The following is a 24,339-nucleotide window of genomic DNA, read 5'->3' as shown; positions in this document are numbered from 1 at the left end:
AGATGCCTTTGAAACTAACCTATGCAAATTTTCTGCTTCTGAGATCCAAATCCAGAGAATCCAGAATCTCCCCAAAAAATGACCCAAAATGGCGGCTGAGGTTTTTTTTTTTTTGGCAATATGCCATTTTTAGCCACAGTTTACAAAAAAAATTTATCTCCCTGGAAGCTTGAATTTTTATTAGATTTAAAGTACAATTGACTGTAAATACACTCATTTAGTTTTGTGAATTTGAGCTCATTATATTTCTTATAGCACGCGCGTAAACTAGTGAAAAAAGCGCAGTAGGGAAATTTTTTCCTGGATTTTAAGTTGTCATAAAATCTAAACAAAAATAATTCAAAGGTTCGTACTTCGTGCTTATATTGTAAAAACACTTGTTTTTAATGAGTTACAGTTGCAGAGCATAAATATCTATTTTCGAAAAGATACTTTCAACCAAAGTGTTTATCAATTCCGTTCAAGTGGAAAATAGCCTATTTTCAAAGCGTTGTACCTCAACTTTGTCATCTCGCATCTTCTTTTCGTTTATACCATTAGAAAGAACACATTTTCCCTATCAAAATAAGTTTTTTCGTTGATGGTGTTCCTTCGAATAAAGAAAAAAAAAGCATGAAATTCTGTCTGTCGAAACGATTTGCTACGTTTAAGGTCAGGTTGTGGAAAATTTTATCACACTGGAAGTCTGAAATTTTAGGAACTTAAAGTATTTTTGGTTTTCAATACGTTCTAGTGTTTTTGTGAGTTTGAGTTCATTAACTTTTGTGTAGCACTCATACAAAAACGCAGAGGAGAAACTTTTTCCTGGATTTTAGAATGTCATAAAGTCAAGAAAAAAAAATAATTCAAAAGCTCGTATTTGGTAATTCTCTTGCCAATATACATAGTTTTAAGTGGGCAGAAGTTGCAGAGCGTAAATATTGATGTTCTAAAAGATATTACCATCCAAAGTGACTATCAAATACGTTCACATGAAAAATAGCCTATTTTCAATGCGCTGTAGCTCAAGTTTGTCACTTTGCATCATCTTTCAGTTTATACCATTATAAAGAACATATTTATTCCTATAAAAAAAAAAAAAAAATTCGGTGGTGTCCTTTCAGATAAGCATGAAAAAATGAGCTTGAAATACATTTTGTCGTTTACGAGAAAATCTCGTTCTAAATTGAATTTTTACATAGTAAATTCACATTTATTTCAAATTTCATCCACAACGTAGCCAGTGGCGGATCCAGAAGCCGCTGTTGGGAGGGGCGATTGAGCATTATAGGGGGGGGGGGTGAGGTGACTAATGAAAATAAATGTTTTAAAAAGTTTAAGAAATGAAGCATGATGGTTTTTTTTTTCCAGATAATGTCTATCGTTTAAAGAGTTTGAATGAAAGAAAAATGTGTTTCTAGTACCAAGAATATTAAAAAAAAAAGAAAAAATCAGCCCCTCCTCCCCTTGGAGTGATTGCGGCACCAAAATAGAACCAACGCCTGTTTACATATGGATTCACATTTATTACAAATTTCATCCAGAACGTAGGCAGTGGCAGATCCAGAAGACACTGTTGGGAGGGGCGATTGAGCATAAATTTTTTGAAAAATTTAAGAAATGAAGCATGATGGTCTTTTTTTTTTAATAATGTCTATTGTTTAAGAAGTTTGAATGAAAGAAAAATGTGTTTCTTTGTGTGTGTGAAGGTCTTGCAGGTTAAAACGGAACACTCTGTATATCGACTGATATTATTATCGGTGAACCCAGTATTTAAACAATTTTTATCTAATTACTCGTAAAAACTGTAAATAAATTTGCTTTGTTTCCAAAAGGACTGTGTCATGCATTTTTCAAGGACACCTGGACTCGTAATAACATTAATGTAAATTTAGGAGGAAAAAAAAATAAGTAAATATTTTCGTATCCAATGGAATGAAACGTAGTTAAAAACATTCAGAAGAAATGAAACAAATTCGATATACGTTTTAAAATAGAAAAAACTATGGTCATAATCACAATTTATTGCACAAGTTCATTAATGATGCTTCAAAACACAAAATGAGTGAGAAAAAGAGAAATTATACTGAACTAAATTTTAACAATAGACACAACTAAAAACAATGAATCAAAAAAAAAAAAAAAAAAAAAAAAAAAAAAAAAAACTGCGTGAAAATACTTAACAATTTAAAATTCTCTTGATAATACAATAATAATATTAAATGTAACATTTGTTAGATGCGCAACATTACGTATTTTAACTAATTACCCTTAACATCAAAACCTTCAAAGTAAAAAAGAACGACCATTAAAAATGTTCGCATTTGAACTTCGTTATTGCTTGCTATGTGGTAATGTACATGAATATAAATTATAAATTTCAAAACACAGCTAAAATAAACAATGATTCAACCTAAAATCACAGCACGTCAAAAAGGACAAAATTTTAAAAGCTCATAGAATCATCATTCACTCCCAGCGATTATTTCCCACACATTGCAGTTCGTTTCAGCTAAAATTGAAATCATCCCAGTTTCACATGTTCTGAGCGGAAGCTTCCTTCTTTCTGAAAGAGAAAATAGAATAAAATAAGTTCTTGGTAGTACGCGAAAAGGAAAATTGCATTTGAAGAACCTAGAAGAGGGGTAAGCAGTAGAAATTAAATTAATGACTAAATTTTATTCTGGGGAAAAGATAGACTAGATGTAAACAAAGAATTGTCATTTGGCAACCTCAATCACGTATTCATCTTGTACAAGAACAAATTAAGGACAATCAGACGACGAATAGGAATCCTATTGTTTAACTTTTTTTTATTCAATAGAAAATACCGAAAAGTGGCAAAGCTGTAAGCTTTTCTAGAAAACCTTTGTTTACTTTCGATCAATGTATTGTAGTCTATGTTTTCTTTTTTGGAGCAATCACGAATTGCTTATTGTTTTCATTTGACTGTTGATGGCGTCCTTTGATTTTATTTTCCCCCCGCCTTCCTCTGCAGCACCACCGTCGACTTCCGATGCTGCTCCTCCAGCGAGTACCGTCTCTAGGTTGCGTCCATATCCTACACACACACGCGTGCATACACACACACACGCCTACATACATACACACCACTGCACACACGCATAGCGCCTACATACACACACACCACTGCACACACGCATAGCGCCTACATACACACACACGCTCGTGATTATGAAAAACATAACTTGAATTCAAGATGCCAAAAATTCAAATTTTCTTCTTTTTACTTTCTTCTATATCTAATATATAGAAGAAAGTATTGGATTCGTGCAAATTTTCGAATTTCGAATTTTGACGGATTCGAACGTTTTGAGGTGTGCTGAGTCCATTTCGACCATTTTTGGAAAATGTCTGTCTGTCTCTGTGTGTGTGTGTATGTGTGTGTGTATGTATGTGTGTATGTATGTGTGTCACGTCTGTGTGTGACCAGTTTTTTGTGGCCGCTCTACAACAAAAACTACCGCATGAAATCGAACGAAATTTAGTACACATATGTGCCCGTATGTGAACTTGTGCCCATTAGTTTTTGGCGCGAATTCCTCCAAGGGGGGTGGAGCAATGGGACGTTTTTCGAGTTACGCGTGCTTTCTATTCCTCAGGAAGTTACTGGCGGAATCAAACAAAATTTGGTCCATATGTTGGTATTAACAGGAACAGGTGCTGATTCAATTTTGGTGTCAATAACTCAAACGGGGGTTGAGCTATAGAACGTTTTTTGTCGTCAATTGTGACTGCTGTATCTCAAGAAATAACGAACGGAATGAAAGAAAAATTTATCGGCAAGTAGCCCTTAGTGGGTATAAGAACTGATTTTATTTTAGTGTCAACAGCTAAAAAGGGGGTAGCGCAATCACCCGTTCTTTTTTTCCATTTTGAGTGCCCTATCTCAAGAAGTAATGCTACGTTCTGGTTGAAATTTGGAATATATGTGAATCCATATGTAAACAGGCTTTGGTTCTATTTTGACGCCGATCGCTCCAAGAGGTGTTGATTTTTTTTTTTTTTTTTTTTTTTGCGAATAAAAATATTTTTATTAATGCAACAATAAGAAAGATAAATCGTAATAGATTGTCGTCTGCGTATTTCTCGTGATTTTAATTGTATGGAAATGATAGGAAATATTATCTCAATGATTTAAAATTTTTAACTGTTGCCATCTTATGTTTGTTAACAAATAAAATATTTGTAATTCATTCAAGCAAGGCTTTTAAAATAACTTTCAATTTTCGCTCTTTGCTTTGCTTTTGCAATAATTCAGACATTGGGTCAAGTTTTTGCATGTGTAATTTTGTTTTTGTTGGGAATATTGCTTCCTCGTCAAGCATGGGGAGGGATCAGAAAAAAAAAAAAAGAAAAAGAAAAATATAGAAGAAAGTTTCGTGATGGCCACAACATACTAGTTTGTTTTTGTTTTTGTTTTGTAGTACAAATGGCAAAAGGGAGAAGTACGCTCATCAGTTTGATCTTAATTCGGTCATAAGAATGGTTGTCACAAATACACCGAAATTGCTTTCTGAAACAGACAGAAACTTCGTTTTAATAAAATAAGCATGTTTTCAAGATAACAACAATTCTTGATTTGTAATTTTTTTTCTATTTCCGTGATTTCCCAGGCTTATTCGAAAACAATTTATATATATATATATATATATATATATATATATATATATATATATATATATATATATATATATATACGGGGTGCGGACATCGGGAGAAAAAAAATATTGGACACCACTGCTCCACAGCCTGATTAAGAAGAACTTTTCAAGGAAAGCAAAACTAAAAAAAAAGTTCTCTTACATCTTACATTTCTTTGCTTCTCACAGGAAACGCTTTAGTTTCCTGGATGGGAGCTCTATTATCGGAATCACTGAAAATAGTCAGGCTCGGGCGCTGACTATTTTGAGTGGTGTAGGAAAGGGGTTGGCCCCTGTGTCTGGACCTCTTCATTGAAGCTCATGTAAAAGCTAAATTTCTACTATAAAAATTTAATTTATTCTCCTCTGTTTGAAACACATATTTTAGCCTCTCATCAGTTTTGTGTTTGCACAAAGACCGACCAACTGTCTTCAAATCCTGAACAGTTCCTATTTACATTTTCAAGCGATCAGTGTTGACTATTTTTTAGCCTGAACCGATCACCCCCCCCCCCCCTTTTGAGGAATCTTCTGAATTCACCTCTGACTATTTTATAACAGTTTTTTTTTTTACATCACATGATTGTGGTCAGCGCAGTTCCAGGGAATGAGCAAACGGAAGCATTTAAGGCACAGAGATTTTTTCCTTCCTACAAAACGAAGTGGGTATCATCTATGAACTCTCATGTGTTCAGTTTTCAGTGTACTTTCTCGGCACGCTTGAAAACACGAACGGCAATTAGGTCACAACGGTGCGGAGGTCAAGGTCATTGGAATCTCCGTTAAGGATGGGCCAGTGAACTTAAACACCACAGCAGGAAGAACACGAAAAACCACGTAACAAAATCGCGAGTTCACGCATCGCGTGTCTGTGGTTAGAGACGTAGGTGTGTTGTTTGTCTTTATTCACCTATTTTCTGTTCTGTGTTTTTCTCTCTTGTTTTCTTCAATATGACCATTAGAAAAAAATCTTTTTGGCCCTCAAATTTTTACGCACACAAATAGGGTCTAATTATCAAGTAGAGTAGGGTAGCTAAGATGTGGACTTTCCCCATTCCCCGAATAATTTACGTGCAGATTTTCCTCTTAAATCAGTGGCGCAACCAGGAATTGCTTGTTTTTTTTGGTGGTGATGGTGGTAGTGGTGTGGAGGGGGGGCACTTAGATTGTTCTTCCTAAAGGAACTCAGCATCCATTCTCCTAAGTTCATCTCTCTCCCTACATAATTAACTAGTTTTCACAAATAAAAAATGAACAATCGAAGGGGTCAGGTTGCTGGCTCAAGCATAGCCCCAGTCGATGGATTATTAAAAAGCAGAAAATTATCAGATTCCATGTTTCATCATTATACGGCACGTTAAAGATCCCCTGGGTATCTATTTGGCTCTCTGGTGAATTGGACATTCTTGAGTGTCTGGTTACGCTCGGATTAATTAAACTCCTAGTGCAATCGTGAGAATCTGTGTGATTTTATGGTAATCGAAATTCTCAGTAACAATGGCAACTCTAAATTGCGCTCTAAAACCAGTAAAATACATTTGCAACTTTAATAACGAGTAACAGAAAATTAGTATAAAGACTCTCATGAAATGTTTTTCCAACAGCCCCAGCAACGTGATATACATGTACGGTGGGCCGAAAAAAGAAAATTTTCGAGAAGCAACTTCTAATAGCAAAAAAAGTTGTGCGTTGCCAACCTAAACCTAGAAAAATCAATTTTAAAAAAATATTTATGTCTTCAGATCGCGCATTGGCAGTAAAATTTGAAGAAAAAAACGTAAAGATACTCAATTAAAAAATATTTTTATACAAATCCAAATGTTCAAAGCTTTTGTTCTAATACCGCTTAAATGCTTAATTTTAATACTCCTTTGAAAATATGTACTTTTCTTTACAGGTTTTAGTTCGCGCATAAGCCGCAAAGTTACATCGATTTTCAGTTAATTTCACGTAACTTTGCGGCCTACGCGCGAACTAAATACTGTACAGGAAAGCAAATATTTTCAAAGATATATGAAAAGAGTATTAAAAGGAAGCATTTCAATGGTATTGGAACAAAAATTTTTAACCTTTGGATTTTTATATAAATATTTGAAAATTGATCTTTTTTTTTTACATTTTTCCCAAAATGCGCGATCTGAAGACATTTATATTGTTTTTTTTTTCTTATTATTTTTCCTGTGTTTAGGATGGCAATACACATTTTTTTTTTTTTTTTGTTATTAGAAGTTGCTTCTCGAAAATTTCCTTTTTTCGTCCCACCCTAATACATGTGTCACAATTTTCTCCCTTGCATTTACTTTTTGCTATACAATTAAATGCACATTTCTCAATTCTACCGAAATTGTAAAATTCGTCTTTTTGAGATGTTGAATGCAACGAAACGAGAGTGTCTGTGCTAGGAAATAGAGGTGTCACCTCTAAATTGTAATATTTATTAACTTGTGTAATTGTAATGCTAATTGATATCAGATGAAACGACACTTGCATGCTATACTTTGAAATAACTATTTTAAATCATGTGTTTCAATAAAATTTATGTTAACAAATATGAGTGCATATTTTCTACCTATACATACAATAGTTAAAGAAACCGCAGCTTGCGTAAAGACAGATAATTGACAAAATTTATTTATTCTCCTGATACATGTCACTATTGAAATCAAACATGAACCTTATTTAATTACTATTAATGCACATACGTGGGGGAAAAAAGGAAAGGAAACATATAATTTTTTTTTAGGAATTTGAGAAGTTATTGATTTTGAAGATGCATAATTTTCTGATTGCTAAAGAGAACTAAATTCAACATTTTGCACAAACATCAACTCACATGAAGCTGTAAAATGCAGTGAGCTAAGATTTGGAGAAAGAAAAATGTTATTATTACAAGTCATCTTCCTAGCCTGGAGCCCTACCTATTCCTGGCCTCTAGACCTTTTTCTCAAAATCATTGTAAGACTAACCCTCAAGGTTTTGAGATTCCTGCAGCTATCGAGACAGTTCCGGGTGTGTCCGCTAATGATTGCTGCAACAGTTTGAAAAAACGAGTATAAGGCTGAGGACCTCTACAAATAAGGACGATCGAATTCTTCATCATTTCTTTTGTATATCTCTTCCCTCCCCTGCGTTTCACTCCTATTACATAATAGCCTGAAAATTTCCTTGTCAATTAGAGAACAAAACAATAGCCTTCAGCAAACTTGCGTGTCTTAGTGCAACTTTATAACTTGATCATTCGACGACGACAATTAAATAGAGTTTCTTTTGTCTATCTTAACTCATTATTATCCCTTCTGTACTCTATTTCTGATCGGTGCAGGCTCGTCATTTAGGGGTTTAAGGGAGTCGATTGCTCCCCTGGCTTTGAGAAATTAATGTATTTACGTATAAGCGGTTGTGGTTTCGATATTTTTCCATAGCATTTGCATTGAGTTTGTACTCTTTGACTCTTCAGGAAAATTTGAAATGACGGGTCTGGAGCAGTGTACTATTCAGATTAACTTCATAATTTTTCATCTTGAGGACACTTTTTACATTTTTATGCTATTATACGTTGTTATTTTTTATTTTATTTTTCAAGTGCAAAGCTATTTATTCAACAGTACTTTATAAGAAATCGTTAAGCCATTTAACACGTTTAAAAATTAATTTCAGAGCTGCAATTTAATTTTTAGATGGATAGTAACGGCAAATCTAGCAAATGCTTTGGAGGGAGTCATTATTAAAATATGAGCTTAATAATAGGAAAGAGATGGGGGTCATAAAAGTAACATTCGGGCACAAATAGAGGTTCTGGCAAAATCATGGCATTTTTACGGAAATTGAAGTCCCAAAAACGCAGGCTACCTGACCCTCATGCATGACCTACCCCTGGGAGGATTTCCTTTAGCTACAGGGGAGACTGGGGTTAGTTGATTCCCTTTTTTTTCTGAAGCTTATAACTTTTTTTGAATCAAAAGAACTTAATGATATCTCGTTTTATATTTAGAATAATTTTTTTCTCATCAAAACTCTATGCCATTTTTAAAATTTATTTATTATAATGAAGTATATTTTAAAGAAAAACATGGATCCTAGGGGAAAAAGTGTTCTTATAAATATTTTAAATACAAGTTAAACATTTATTATTGTGATCGTTTTATTATTTATTAATTAAAACACAATGTTGTTCAAGACTATTTTAAAATGAAACAGAACAGAAACAATACTGATTAAAACTAATATTTAACAAGCAAACTCAACTCTGCAATAGGAAATCCCTATAGCATTGCTGAAGAAAATTATATTTTTTTATCAGTCATGATCAAGTACTCAGTGAAAACTAAGAAATAAATATTAAAGGAACATTAAAAATTTAACCCATATGCTATAAGTGGCAAGAAAATTAGTGACTTAATATCATAAGCTAAAAACATTTCAAAATTTACATTAACAATTAGCTGAAATTGGTGGTTCGCAAGGGAAAAAGCCCCATTAATTTTCGAATTTCAACACAAATTTTAAAAAAAAGCTACCGATAAGGTTAATAGTTTCATTTAAAAATTGGGATGGGTATTTTTTTTAATGTAACACCGTAATACTTCTCCCAAGTCAGCTTTTTTAATGTTTTCGCTATTAATAGGGGATTTACTGGAGGCTCTATTTTGTAACGCAAGGGTATTTCTGTTAAACAATAAGTAGAATAAATAGCATAAAGAATAGAATAAAATCATATTAAAAAACATTTGATCCAGGATCAAATCTTCTTGGTTCGAAACGATCAAGTATATCCAAGTATACTTTTCAAACATATTTCAAAATTACAGCAAAAAAAGCTTTTAACATCTTTTTGAATCTCTTACCATGTCATAAAAACAATATATGTATTGCTTATTTTTTTTCATAAAAGCTAGAGACATTTTTAATCCAGCACAATAATAGTAATAATGATAATAATAATAACAATGTCTCCCCTGAAAACTGACAATGACACATAACCTCAAATGTATGCACGAAACGGGCCGTGTGACAATTATTAAGGATGTAAACCCACCATAGCAGCTCAGTAAAGTTGACAGTAATTAGAATAGTGCGTTATAGCAGTGTCGAGATTCGTGAGGGGAACGACTCTCCCCTGACAAGTATCCCCAGTCTTCCCTACTGATCAAGAAACATCACAAGTATTCCTTCTCTCCAATCTGATCGACTAATAAGAACACCCGAAAACATTAACGTGCAGACTATTATATTCATAACAAACTTGCATTTGTTATGCATTTGATCTTCATTTTTCATCTGCTCGAGAAATAGAGGCCAGTTGGTAACAACGACAACCGCCTTTGGCAGAGCTCGAGTTGCTTCGCAAACAAGCCATTGCAACTTATTGTTACGAGGATCTGGAACACAAAGGAGAAAAACAGAATAATTAGCCATGTAGGTTTTCTGAAACAAAACCTGTTATACTATTTTTTTCCCTTAATTATTCGAATGTTTTGGTATTTGAATGTTCTATAAACTTACGTGTGTCCTGTTTTCGGTATAGTAAACAATCAGAAACCAATGTTCTTACATCGTGTTGTTTTCGAAAATAACATTGTTATGTTTGCATGATTAGTTTTTACTCATTACGCGTTAGCCTTTTTTACTCCTGTGATTTTAATTGGGATCACTGAATATGTGCTGAAATGAGTTCTCCTGCTCGTGCAATAAAAACAAATTGATGATACTAACAACGTGACTCATCAACCCTTGTGTGCATGAAAATACTACAATATGTTATAAATACAGCTCAAAAATCTTGGAAACATATGGGTTAAACTTTGCGTCAAAATTAGCTAGAAGAACACGAGGGAATAATTGCACTAGTATGTTGTGGCCATCACGAAACTTTCTTCTATATTTTTCTTTTTTTTTTCTGATCCCTCCCCATGCTTGATGAGGAAGCAATATTCCCAACAAAAACAAAATTACACATGCAAAAACTTGACGACCATCCCAATGTCTGAATTATTGCAAAAGCAAAGCAAAGAGCAAAAATTGAAAGTTATTTTAAAAGCCTTGCTTGAATTAATTACGAATATTTTATTTGTTAACAAACATAAGATGGCAACAGTTAAAAATTTTAAATCATTGAGATAGTATTTCCGATCATTTCCATCTTCTATATATATAATTCTCTTACGTGCCGGCAAATGAAGGGGTGAATTTCTAAACCTCTGTTGGCAACACTTCGCCGATAAATCATGTAAACAAACTTCTACGTTGTTTTGAAATCTTGAATCACAGAATACTCAACGAACTTTTTTTTTTTTTGAGATGAGTTTGAGTCGGGCTGTGGCCCATTTCAACCTTAATCAGCAAAGAAAAGCTCAAAGAAGGCAGGAAACCGTTCTTGAATCCAATTTAAGACGAGCCATTTCCAGAGTTGTATTCTCTGATTCGCTGCCGATAATTTTTAGCGGCTGGGGAATTTTCAGTCAGCAGTTCCTTCAACAGATCAGGTGCGTCACACAATGCCGGTAACCGCACCTTTCCGTCATGGCAACATTTAGTATATTTATTTGCAGTATTACGCTCTTTCTGCCAATAAAGAGCACCACAAAATTCGCATTCTTCACACATTGCTCCACAATCATGTTCATCGGCAATGTTGTTTTGAACGCGTAGGCGCTTTGAGCGTCGTCTATTCTCTGCTTCAGTACGACAGTTCAGTTCAAAATGAATAACCGAGAAAGAATTTACTTTATTCCTTTTATTCTCAGCTGAAAGGTTTCGCCAAATTTGTTTAGGGTTATAGTAGTTTTAGTATTGTGCAAGCAAAGTAGCCTTGGCGAGTTTTCGCGTTTTTAGTTAAACCATTTTTTGTTCGTGACGTGGCAAGGATTCAGAATAACAACAAGAAGGACAAACGTTTGAGAAAATATGTTTGGTGCTCTCTGAGCCTGTTTTTAGTCATGGCCAGCTCTATGTGGCATTATCAAGAACAAGATCTTTTGAAGCAGTGTCAGTTGTGGCTCCCAAACGGGACATTTTTAATTGTGTATATGAGGAAGTTTTCTCAGACTAGAATATATAAGAGTGTAAATATGTAAATATATAAGAGTGTAAATAATGTAAATACATCCCTCGGGGGAGCCTGTAACCCCTAGAGGGCGCGTCCCCAGGTGGCGGATAGGGGAATGCCTTCATTGGTTTTCCAATGGGTGGTAGAAGGGAAATAAAATACCTTCCGCGGACCAACAGGTAGAAGTGCAATCTCTCCAAAGCAATGACAGACACTTTTGTATCTATAATGGTAAAGTTGTGCACATTGCCAAGGCAGTCATCTTACATACAGCAAAGTTAAACTGTCGAAAATCTGGCCAAAGCAGACAAATTAACATTATGAACGTAATTTTCATATTGGTTAAATGGATGGTGACCTAAATGCAATTACCAACTTTAATTTTTACGGAAAATTTTAGCTAGGCTAATGTATTGGCATACAGCGAGCGAGCGAAGCGAGCATGGATCGCGAAGCGATCCACAGGGAACTGCGTAAGCAGTTCCGGGGGTTGGCGAGCGATAGCGAGCAGGGGGCGATAGCCCCCTAGTTCTTGTTCAATTAAAATCACGAGAAATACGCAGACGACAATCTATTACGATTTATCTTTCTTATTGTTGCATTAATAAAGCTATTTTTATTCGCAAAAAAAAAAAAAAAAAAAATCAACACCTCTTGGAGCGATTGGCGTCAAAATTGAACCGAAGCCTGTTTACATATGGATTCACATATATTCCAAATTTCAACCAGAACGTAGCATTACTTCTTGAGATAGGGCACTCACAATGGAAAAAAAGAACGGGTGATTGCGCTACCCCCCTTTTTAGCTGTTGACACCAAAATAAAATCATCTCTTATACCCACTAAGGGCTACTTGCCGATAAATTTTTCTTTCATTCCGTTCATTATTTCTTGAGATACAGCAGTCACAATTGACTACAAAAAACGTTCTATAGCTCAACACCCGTTTGAGTTATTGACACCAAAATTGAATCAGCACCTGTTCCTGTTAATGGCAACATATGGACCAAATTTTGTTTGATTCCGCCAGTTACTTCCTGAGGAATAGCAAGCACGCGTAACTCAAAAAACGTCCCATAGCTCCACCCCCCCCTTGGAGGAATTCGCGCCAAAAACCAATGGGCACAAGTTCACATAGCGGCACATATGTGTACCGAATTTCGTTCGATTTCTTGTGGTAGTTTTTGCTGTAGAGCGGCCACAAAAAACTGGTCACACACAGACGTGACACACACACACACACACACAGACAGACAGACATTTTCCAAAAATAGTCGAAATGGACTCAGCACACCTCAAAACGTTCGAATCCGTCAAAATTCGAAATTCGAAAATTTGCACGAATCCAATATTTTCTTCTATATTAGATATAAAGTAAAAATATGACAAAATAATAATAAAAACACAACACTCCAGTACACACCGTACATATCACTGTATGTGGATTAACCAATTAGATGGGACCTTGAAGACAACTCTTTTTTTTTTTTTTTGATCCAGACCAAGAACGGAGCAATCCCTGGTCCAGTACACCCAGCGGTATTGATTCGGAATGGGAACTTGGAGGACTTTATTACCACGACATATTCAACAAGCCTCAGTCATCATTCGCGAACTCGGAGGATTTTTGCTCTTCTGGTGTCGAACCCGGGATTCTTCAGTACTCTGCAGAAAACAAACGTAGAAGTTATAACCCGTTGCAGTTCTCGGAGTCAGTGAACCACCAAATCAATCATTAAAATTTCACCACACAATAAAAAAATCCGAATGGTTTGATGAGAGACGAAAGTCTGGAAGGGTGATGGAAGTCTGGAAGCTCACGAGGCACAATTTCTTTGAATTTCCTATGGACATAAGAAAACGGTCACTTCCATAGTGCTACTTAGTCATTTGCGTGACGAAGAGGGATACGATAAGGTTCTGTCTATGTTACTAAAAGGTCTATAGTTCAATGGTTTGTGCATGTAACTAAAAGTTCGATGGTTTAATGGTTTGTGTATGTAAATAAAAAGTCTTTGGTTTAATGATTTGTGTACATAACTAAAAGTTCGACGATTCGATGGTATGTGTATGTAACTAAAAGGTCTTTGGTTTACCGATTTGTCTATATCATTAAAATGTCCATGGTTCAATGGTTTATCAAGTTATATTTGTAAGGCTTTGAACTTATTCCTTACTTGCATCACTGGGATGTGCTTTCATCTCTATATATATAATTCTCTTACGTGCCGGCAAATGAAGGGGTGAATTTCTAAACCTCTGTTGGCAACACTTCGCCGATAAATCATGTAAACAAACTTCTACGTTGTTTTGAAATCTTGAATCACAGAATACTCAACGAACTTTTTTTTTTTTTGAGATGAGTTTGAGTCGGGCTGTGGCCCATTTCAACCTTAATCAGCAAAGAAAAGCTCAAAGAAGGCAGGAAACCGTTCTTGAATCCAATTTAAGACGAGCCATTTCCAGAGTTGTATTCTCTGATTCGCTGCCGATAATTTTTAGCGGCTGGGGAATTTTCAGTCAGCAGTTCCTTCAACAGATCAGGTGCGTCACACAATGCCGGTAACCGCACCTTTCCGTCATGGCAACATTTAGTATATTTATTTGCAGTATTACGCTCTTTCTGCCAATAAAGAGCACCACAAAATTCGCATTCTTCACACATTGCTCCACAATCATGTTCATCGGCAATGTTGTTTTGAACGCGTAGGCGCTTTGAGCGTCGTCTATTCTCTGCTTCAGTACGACAGTTCAGTTCAAAATGAATAACCGAGAAAGAATTTACTTTATTCCTTTTATTCTCAGCTGAAAGGTTTCGCCAAATTTGTTTAGGGTTATAGTAGTTTTAGTATTGTGCAAGCAAAGTAGCCTTGGCGAGTTTTCGCGTTTTTAGTTAAACCATTTTTTGTTCGTGACGTGGCAAGGATTCAGAATAACAACAAGAAGGACAAACGTTTGAGAAAATATGTTTGGTGCTCTCTGAGCCTGTTTTTAGTCATGGCCAGCTCTATGTGGCATTATCAAGAACAAGATCTTTTGAAGCAGTGTCAGTTGTGGCTCCCAAACGGGACATTTTTAATTGTGTATATGAGGAAGTTTTCTCAGACTAGAATATATAAGAGTGTAAATATGTAAATATATAAGAGTGTAAATAATGTAAATACATCCCTCGGGGGAGCCTGTAACCCCTAGAGGGCGCGTCCCCAGGTGGCGGATAGGGGAATGCCTTCATTGGTTTTCCAATGGGTGGTAGAAGGGAAATAAAATACCTTCCGCGGACCAACAGGTAGAAGTGCAATCTCTCCAAAGCAATGACAGACACTTTTGTATCTATAATGGTAAAGTTGTGCACATTGCCAAGGCAGTCATCTTACATACAGCAAAGTTAAACTGTCGAAAATCTGGCCAAAGCAGACAAATTAACATTATGAACGTAATTTTCATATTGGTTAAATGGATGGTGACCTAAATGCAATTACCAACTTTAATTTTTACGGAAAATTTTAGCTAGGCTAATGTATTGGCATACAGCGAGCGAGCGAAGCGAGCATGGATCGCGAAGCGATCCACAGGGAACTGCGTAAGCAGTTCCGGGGGTTGGCGAGCGATAGCGAGCAGGGGGCGATAGCCCCCTAGTTCTTGTTCAATTAAAATCACGAGAAATACGCAGACGACAATCTATTACGATTTATCTTTCTTATTGTTGCATTAATAAAGCTATTTTTATTCGCAAAAAAAAAAAAAAAAAAAATCAACACCTCTTGGAGCGATTGGCGTCAAAATTGAACCGAAGCCTGTTTACATATGGATTCACATATATTCCAAATTTCAACCAGAACGTAGCATTACTTCTTGAGATAGGGCACTCACAATGGAAAAAAAGAACGGGTGATTGCGCTACCCCCTTTTTAGCTGTTGACACCAAAATAAAATCATCTCTTATACCCACTAAGGGCTACTTGCCGATAAATTTTTCTTTCATTCCGTTCATTATTTCTTGAGATACAGCAGTCACAATTGACTACAAAAAACGTTCTATAGCTCAACACCCGTTTGAGTTATTGACACCAAAATTGAATCAGCACCTGTTCCTGTTAATGGCAACATATGGACCAAATTTTGTTTGATTCCGCCAGTTACTTCCTGAGGAATAGCAAGCACGCGTAACTCAAAAAACGTCCCATAGCTCCACCCCCCCCCCTTGGAGGAATTCGCGCCAAAAACCAATGGGCACAAGTTCACATAGCGGCACATATGTGTACCGAATTTCGTTCGATTTCTTGTGGTAGTTTTTGCTGTAGAGCGGCCACAAAAAACTGGTCACACACAGACGTGACACACACACACACACACACAGACAGACAGACATTTTCCAAAAATAGTCGAAATGGACTCAGCACACCTCAAAACGTTCGAATCCGTCAAAATTCGAAATTCGAAAATTTGCACGAATCCAATATTTTCTTCTATATTAGATATAAAGTAAAAATATGACAAAATAATAATAAAAACACAACACTCCAGTACACACCGTACATATCACTGTATGTGGATTAACCAATTAGATGGGACCTTGAAGACAACTCTTTTTTTTTTTTTTTGATCCAGACCAAGAACGGAGCAATCCCTGGTCCAGTACACCCAGCGGTATTGATTCGGAATGGGAACTTGGAGGACTTTATTACCACGACATATTCAACAAGCCTCAGTCATCATTCGCGAACTCGGAGGATTTTTGCTCTTCTGGTGTCGAACCCGGGATTCTTCAGTACTCTGCAGAAAACAAACGTAGAAGTTATAACCCGTTGCAGTTCTCGGAGTCAGTGAACCACCAAATCAATCATTAAAATTTCACCACACAATAAAAAAATCCGAATGGTTTGATGAGAGACGAAAGTCTGGAAGGGTGATGGAAGTCTGGAAGCTCACGAGGCACAATTTCTTTGAATTTCCTATGGACATAAGAAAACGGTCACTTCCATAGTGCTACTTAGTCATTTGCGTGACGAAGAGGGATACGATAAGGTTCTGTCTATGTTACTAAAAGGTCTATAGTTCAATGGTTTGTGCATGTAACTAAAAGTTCGATGGTTTAATGGTTTGTGTATGTAAATAAAAAGTCTTTGGTTTAATGATTTGTGTACATAACTAAAAGTTCGACGATTCAATGGTATGTGTATGTAACTAAAAGGTCTTTGGTTTACCGATTTGTCTATATCATTAAAATGTCCATGGTTCAATGGTTTATCAAGTTATATTTGTAAGGCTTTGAACTTATTCCTTACTTGCATCACTGGGATGTGCTTTCATCAGTTAGGGATCTCTTTCCTAGAGGGTGCCTATCACAGTTGCAGAAGTTGCCACCCTCTGGCGGATCCTTGTTGCAGACGACGTTGCAAAAATTGCTTCTGAAAGATTGGTCTGAAGGAGCAGAGTTCGTTGACTCGGGACTCCTGCAAACGATCAGCAGAACCACGCACGTGCTCACGAAGAACTGTATTAGCCGTTGGGGCACTGCCATGTCATTGGCTGTAGAAAGAGAGGAAAGAATCAAAACAAGCCCAAAATATAGAGAAGACCACGAAGTGAGAATAAAATTCTTTCTCTATCTAATTTCTAAAAAAATAGTTTGAAACATTTGTTTATATAAGGGTTTTTTGTGTGTAATAGGTGTCAGCAAAACGTATAATAACGATATCTATTGTAAACAACAGCAAACGTAAACCTATAGCTTCGTATAAATATATAGATACGGCATATTCTCTCTATCATTCTAAGTTATTTTATTTAATTTCTTTCTAATTAATTTTACTAATTTCATTCTATTTAATTTTATTTCGTTTCATTAAATCTATTTAATCTCATCTAATTGATCTATTATCAAAACCAGAGAACTGCTTCAACTACTTTTTTTGAGTGATTCTTATAAGACGTTAAAGTTCCTGATACTCTCCGTGCTTCAAATACAGTAGAACCTCCATTAAGGGACACCTCCGAATAAGGGACACCTCCGAATAAGGGACACCTCCGAATAAGGGACACCTCTATTTAAGGGACATTTTTTTCTGGTCCCAGGCCCTTTGAATAGGGACTTCCATGTATTTACCTCTAATTAAGGGACACTCTGTTTAAGGGACAGTCACAAAAAAAAAAAAAAAGCAAGAAATAATGTATAAGCACATAAGAAATAGTGAATTTACTGGAATTCACGTTTCACTTTTCCTCTAAAAATTAATTGAGGTAAGTTTGACTTAAACATATGTGAAGGAAACAAGAAATGTATTGTAAAAAAAAAAAAAAAAAGACCTTGCTGAAATTAACATGCATAATTTTCCCTCTCAACAATTTATTCAAATAGGTTCAGGGCCGACGAAGAGTGCACAGCAACTAATTAGCTTTGCTTATAAAACTTCAAAAATCTGAACATAAATTGTAATTCACATAGTATTACATTGAAAATTACATAACATAAAGCAAATACATGTAATGAATTACTTCAAAATTATTTCTGTATGATACAAAACTTTGCCACTACAATTTTTTTTTAAATTTTAATTAATAAAATAATATAAACTTAGAAATTTGAATAATTATGAACGTTATTTAACATAATGAGACATTTTCAGTATTTAATCTTAAGTGTTAACAATTAATGTTTATTGTGATATTTTACTACTAAGCATGCATCAATTTATCCGCCTCCGAATAAGGGACACCTCTATTTAAAGGACAAAATATCTGGTCCCCTTAGTGTCCCTTATTGAGGGGTTCTACTGTAGTTTCAACAGGAATCAAATTATTCATAATATAAGTATACTCTAATAATGTGACTGTGACAAACGAGTGTGGTGCTTACTAAGGTGTTACAAAAAATGGAACAAAGACAGAAAATTAGAAAGATCATAATTTGATTAAGGTGAAAAATTAAAACAAAACTGATCAAGCTGTGGGACTTCTCAATAAATAAATAAATAACATTTCATTTTGCAACGACTGCAAATAAAGAGAAAACAATGTATTTCACAATAAAGCTTGCACTGAAATGTATTTTTCATTTTTGACAGTAAATTTATACATTCAAATAAAAGTAAAAATATATCTTTTTTCTTTTAAATGGGACAAAGTGAGTTTTGATGTATTTTTTTAATGATACATTTGCTATTCACATTGTGTACACTTGTGTATTGCTAAGAAAATTATTTTCAATAGTCAAGTGACTATTGAAAATAATTTTCTTCAAATGACTCAATGAATGAATGAATGAAAAAAAATGAATAAATAAATAAATTACTAGTTTAATGATAAAGTAACCAGATAATAAATTAGTGAACAATTAGAAAACAGGTGAATGAATGTAAAAAACTTAATGAATAAATGCATAAATCACTTAATTAAATGAACGAATAAATAAATGAAATAAATCATTTCACTTTGCCCCGCATGCATTTGAAAAAAAGTTCTAAACGTTTAAAATCAAAACATGCCTAATATTAAATTAAATATCGTACTGAATATCAGTAGATTTCAATTAATATTTGATTGTGATTAATTCAATTAATATTCAATTAGTTTTAATAATGATAACTTTATCGTACAATAATGACACAAATTACTCTTAATATATTGCGAAATATTACAACATGAGTATCAAATTTTGAAAATGGATTGTATCATCGATATGATTAACAGCGTAGTTAAAACATTGCCAGATTTGCACTGTAAATCGCAAACTATTTTATCCTTTTCATTTTGCCTCACTAAATAATAAATACCACGTACAAGTGTATGAAAAATGATTAAAGATTTTTGAGCTAAAATGTTAATAAAAGCTATAATCAATGTAAGCCAAAAACAAATACCTATACATAAAAAAAATCAAATCTTGAAGACCATATGCAAAGAAATCGGTGACAAACTATTTACAATATCACAATACGATGGAGAATACGGATTTTATGAAATTAAGAAAAAGAGAGAAACAAATTATTGCTTTATAAATGTAGTAACTTATGAAACTGAAAAAATTAAAAGTGAGAGACACACTATTGAAGGTATCATAATAAGCATTTGAAGAAAATGCCAAACAATATCAAAATGAGTAAAAATGACAACAACAACGTGTATAAAGTACAAATAAAGTAGTATAAAAGAGTTAAAAACTCAGCAAACAGCTGTTTCGGGGCTGTCACATGCAAGCCCCTTCATCAGTGCTAAAAAGAACTAAAAGTTCACACAATGTAAACCGGACGATGAATGAATAAAAAATGGAAGGCAGCAATTTTTATTTTTTGCAATATCAAAATGCTTCAAATATTAACAACCAAAAAATTATATTTGTAAGCAAATAGCTTTTAAGTAAACAGAACATCAGTAATTGTTATTGATACTAAACAATAAGTAAAGAAATGATGTATGTTTATTCAAATGTAGTGCGTCCAAACGGTAACGGTACAAACCGTTAATTTTTGGAAGTTGTAACATGCTCATTTGAAGCAATGGACCAAATAAGGACATAATTATTTTTTCTACTCAATCATCCTTATACTAAATTCTTAACTTAAACAAGAAAGTCGTCTTGTTATTGTTGTTAAAAATGTCCAAAAATTTTAAAGCAAAACACATGTACTAATAAATATTATTAGTTTATATTCTTTTTTAGCAACTCAATTTAAAAAAAGAAAAATCAGTTAGAAGGAATTTATATTGCAATTTAACTCCAGTAAGCTCCTTTAGTTCTGGAAAATCTTTCCAATGTTTTCTCGTACAACGTCGGGTATCTTAGTTTTCTCTTTGTTCCCATGCTTTGTTTGCCGATGATATAAATATTTCTTCGAAGTGAAATAGTTGATTCTCAATTAAAATCTCTCTATTAGCTTTCCCTCATTAGCATAAGTAAAACTGAAGGATTCATAATCAGCTTATTACTGTCGTAAAATCAAATTTGTTAAAAGGCAGGTAATTTTACGGATGGTTTAATAAAAGCCATTAGCATTCTGATGAAAACAGAGATTCAATTAAAGTAATTATTTTAAAGTTATGAAAAGGTAGTAAAATATTTCATTAGGCAAAATTTTCTAAATTTAAGGTACATAAAGGTAGAAAATTTAATATGGTTCACCTCTTTCTTCTAAGATAAATTGAACGGGCTTAAGATAAGGTTAGAAACAGTCTAAGAAAACAACTCATCCGTATTTAAAGAGAAATATTTTTGCTAAACGGAAAAGACTCATCCGCTTTTTTCCAGAAACACACTCAAAGACTGAATGGTTGAAGAGATAGACTACGTCACTGGTTACATGCACAATGACCGTCGAAACTTTTTTATCTCTCCGAAATCTTCAAACTGTTAAGAAGTGTTTGTCTTCATTGTTGCTATCAAAAGTTTTATCGGAAAATTCTGAAATTGACAGTTGCTGCCAACGAGATTGACAGTCTTGACAGGTGTTTCCGAGGCAGATTTTAGGAATAATATTCATCAGAGAACTCTGGATCTGGTACAGATTGCGGAATTCGGCGCTCAATGGAACTGAAGAGTTCATATCAAGTGGTTGATAAACAAGTTTTGAATAAACAAATTTGATTTACTAACAATTCCGACAATTCTTCTTAAAAAGGGAAATCAACACCATATCACAATGCAGTATGTACTTATCTAACAATAGAATATCGCTGATAAAGTTGTAACAACCTCATACAATTTTTTTTAAATGTTAAATTGGTAATTAAAGAGTCTTACTCAATTTGAACTTTGAACATAATTTAAACCCGGAAAATGCCAATCGTTTTACGTCACACTGATGGTAACTTTGACAAAGCAAGTTATGAAGGGGAATGTGAGGCAAAGTGAAGTAGCGAAACAAAGCGAAATGGTAAAATATTTTCACAGTTAGTGGCACCACCAATTTAACATTATTTTAACAGAGTAACTGTCAAAAGTTAAACATGTAGTTAATTTCTGTCAAAAAATAAACAGCTCTGAAGATCAAGATATACAATAATACATGTCATTTTCAAAACGAGATGTATATATAGTAATTTATACATCACGTTTTGTGGTTTATCAAAAATATTTTTTCGATAAGGAAATGATGAGTTTTGTAATCAACATTTTACATGTTAATTGAAATCTACTGAGGTCCAGTACGGTATTCATTCAGTTAATATTAGGCATGTTTCAATTTAATGTGTTTAATGTTGTTTGTCAAGTACACGCGGTGCGAAGTGAATAGAGCGAAGAGAAATAGTTTATTTCATTTACTTATTCATTCATTTATTAAATTACTCACATATTCAATCTTGAATTTATTCATTCACAATCCTTCGTGTATTTAAGCGTTCATTCTCGAATTTTCTTACTCATTCATTATTGTTTTCATTTAATTATTTTATCATATATTGATTAATTGATTTATTTATTCTTTTATTATTTCATACTAGCATTCCTGTACCCGGCATTGCTCGGGTAATGGAATTAGCAGGGGTTAACAGTGCTTGGTGCACCTAGTTTCGAAAATCCCCTATAATAATTACTTATTAGCTATAATTTTTTCTAATTTTGAGAGGATCCCGGGGCCCCTGGACTCCATATATATATATATCCCCTTGTCCTTAACCGATCTTCAACTGTTATTAAAGATCCTTTTAAAGTAATGATTATCTTTGCAAACACAGGCCATCCACATTTTATTGATATACCTATGTTTAAGCAAGAAGTTCTTTGTATACAACATTTTTAGTTTTTTTTTTTTTCTGGTGCTAAAATTATTAAGCTGCTTGATGGACGACTGTAGCTCGACTTTGGAGCAAGCTACATAACATTGGCCGTGTGAAAAAAAGTCTTCTCTTAAATCGGTCCCTGCTACTTTTAATGTCTGTCCTTGTGACTTATTAATGGTTATTGCAAAGCAAACTTTAACAGGAAACTGCACTCTTCTAAATTCAAAAGGATAGTCCGCCTGTGATGATGTTCTTAAAAACTTCGTTTCTAGTTTTGAAAAAATGAAAGCAATAGACAGAAACATTATGATTTGACTTGAGAAAAGCCTCGAAGAACCACGTGAGAAACAAAAACAATATCAAATTTATAGTTCGCTATCGACCAAAAGTTGAGATGAAGTACTGAATAATGATTTGAATGGAGGAAAGCCTTCGAAAATCAGGGATTTGAACTCAATGACAGGTTTTAAATTCGCAGAAATTAAGAGGTTTTAATTAATTGCTCCCGAACTAATTGAGATTTCGAAAAATCCTTTCTTAGTGGTTACTTTCGTAATCATGCAGACATGCCTGCCAAATTTCAGGTCTGAAGCTTCAGCGGTTTCGGCTGTGCGTTGATATATATATATATGTATATATGTTATCTCAGGACATTGATTTTTATATATTAAGAAGATTTATTCATTTATTCAATCATTCGCATATACGTTCATTCCTTTTATGAAATTATTTTTAACAATCAAGCAGAAAGTATTTTATTAGAAAAATATTTTATTTTTCACTTTGCCCATTGAAAAAAAAGTGAGCATTTTCCACTTTTTTTAAAGGTACTGTCAAGAGTTTTAATTTCAATTTACTGGAAAATAATGTTTCAATACAAGTTTTAGTATAAAATGCATTGTTCCTTCTTTATGTATCATAAATTTTAACACAAATTTCCAATATGTTCATTTTGAAAGAGGTAAGTTATCTTAACTATTTCAGTTTGGCTCAAATTCTCTACTTCATAAAGAGTTTTGGATTTACGAGTGGTTTCAAATAGGGTAAAACTTGTGCAAAATAATTGAGAAACATATTAAAAACGCTACATATTGAAATAAAATAAAATTTGATGAAAATATTAAGCCCAAAGAAAGAGGAGAGAGAGAGACAGAAAGTGTACCTTTGGAAATTATTCCATATTTCCGCACCAGAATTTCAGCAATTATTAAACTCACCTTATGGCTTTCTAAGACGAGGCTTATGTGCGCAAATTTAAAAACAGAAGAAGAAGTAACTACAAATCTCACAATGTCACGACGGAAACTTGCATTAGTTAGGTACTCTACCTGTAGTTATTTATTTCGTTATCCTTTAATTCTTTGTTTTATTATTATTTCTTTCTTTTTTACTACTCCCCCCGCTCAAGAATTCACTATTATTTCATCTGTGAAACAATGGGCATTTAAGCATTCATTTTGCAATGAGTTGTTTTTTCTTCGATTTACCACTTTACTATTTTTTGCCACGAATTATTTTTATCGCTGTGGCAACAAGTTTTCTTCCTTTCTTTTTTTTTTTTGAATCTAAACCTTGTTCATTTTATATTCAAGTTAATAGTTATAATATCTGGTGTACAAATAAGTTTTAAAGGATTTTCAAGAGATAGCGTCACTGGTATTATAGCGAAACGAACAATGTTGCAACTAACTTTATTTTACAACCTCATTGTTAGGCTTTCATTTTCAGTATGTGACATATCGCTGAAGTGGAAATAACATAGTTTTTGTGTGCTCTGAATACGTCAGTTTATGTGCCAACAAAACACAATTTGCGGAAGGTTTACTTTTTTTGCTTCAATTAGAAAAAAAAAGTGCGGCTGAAGGCAATCGAATGCTGCATGAAGCTTACGGGGAAACATGCTTCATGGATTTCTGCTTGTGAGTTTTGGTATAG

At 34.1% G+C, this 24,339-nt stretch overlaps 1 long non-coding RNA gene across 2 annotated transcripts in view; it reads right to left on the bottom strand.

Annotated features, from left to right (window-relative positions):
- Positions 1-1,983: 1,983 nt before the first annotated feature.
- Positions 1,984-24,339, bottom strand: part of LOC129217203 (uncharacterized) — a 30,421-nt gene continuing 8,065 nt past the window's right edge. The window contains exons 1-3 of one of the 2 annotated variants that reach the window (XR_008580197.1): positions 20,807-20,946; positions 16,974-17,217; positions 1,984-2,545 (exon numbers count right to left, since the gene is read on the bottom strand). This is a non-coding gene — a long non-coding RNA (uncharacterized LOC129217203). Of the gene's footprint in view, positions 2,546-16,973; positions 17,218-20,806; positions 20,947-24,339 lie in introns of those variants that run through there. The other variant, XR_008580198.1, reaches the window with a different exon arrangement.

This window comes from Uloborus diversus, chromosome 2 (genome assembly GCF_026930045.1).
Source record: "Uloborus diversus isolate 005 chromosome 2, Udiv.v.3.1, whole genome shotgun sequence".
Lineage (NCBI taxonomy): Eukaryota > Metazoa > Arthropoda > Arachnida > Araneae > Uloboridae > Uloborus > Uloborus diversus.
Note: the sequence above shows the minus strand (reverse complement) of the source record. Positions and strands in the feature narration are given on the sequence as shown.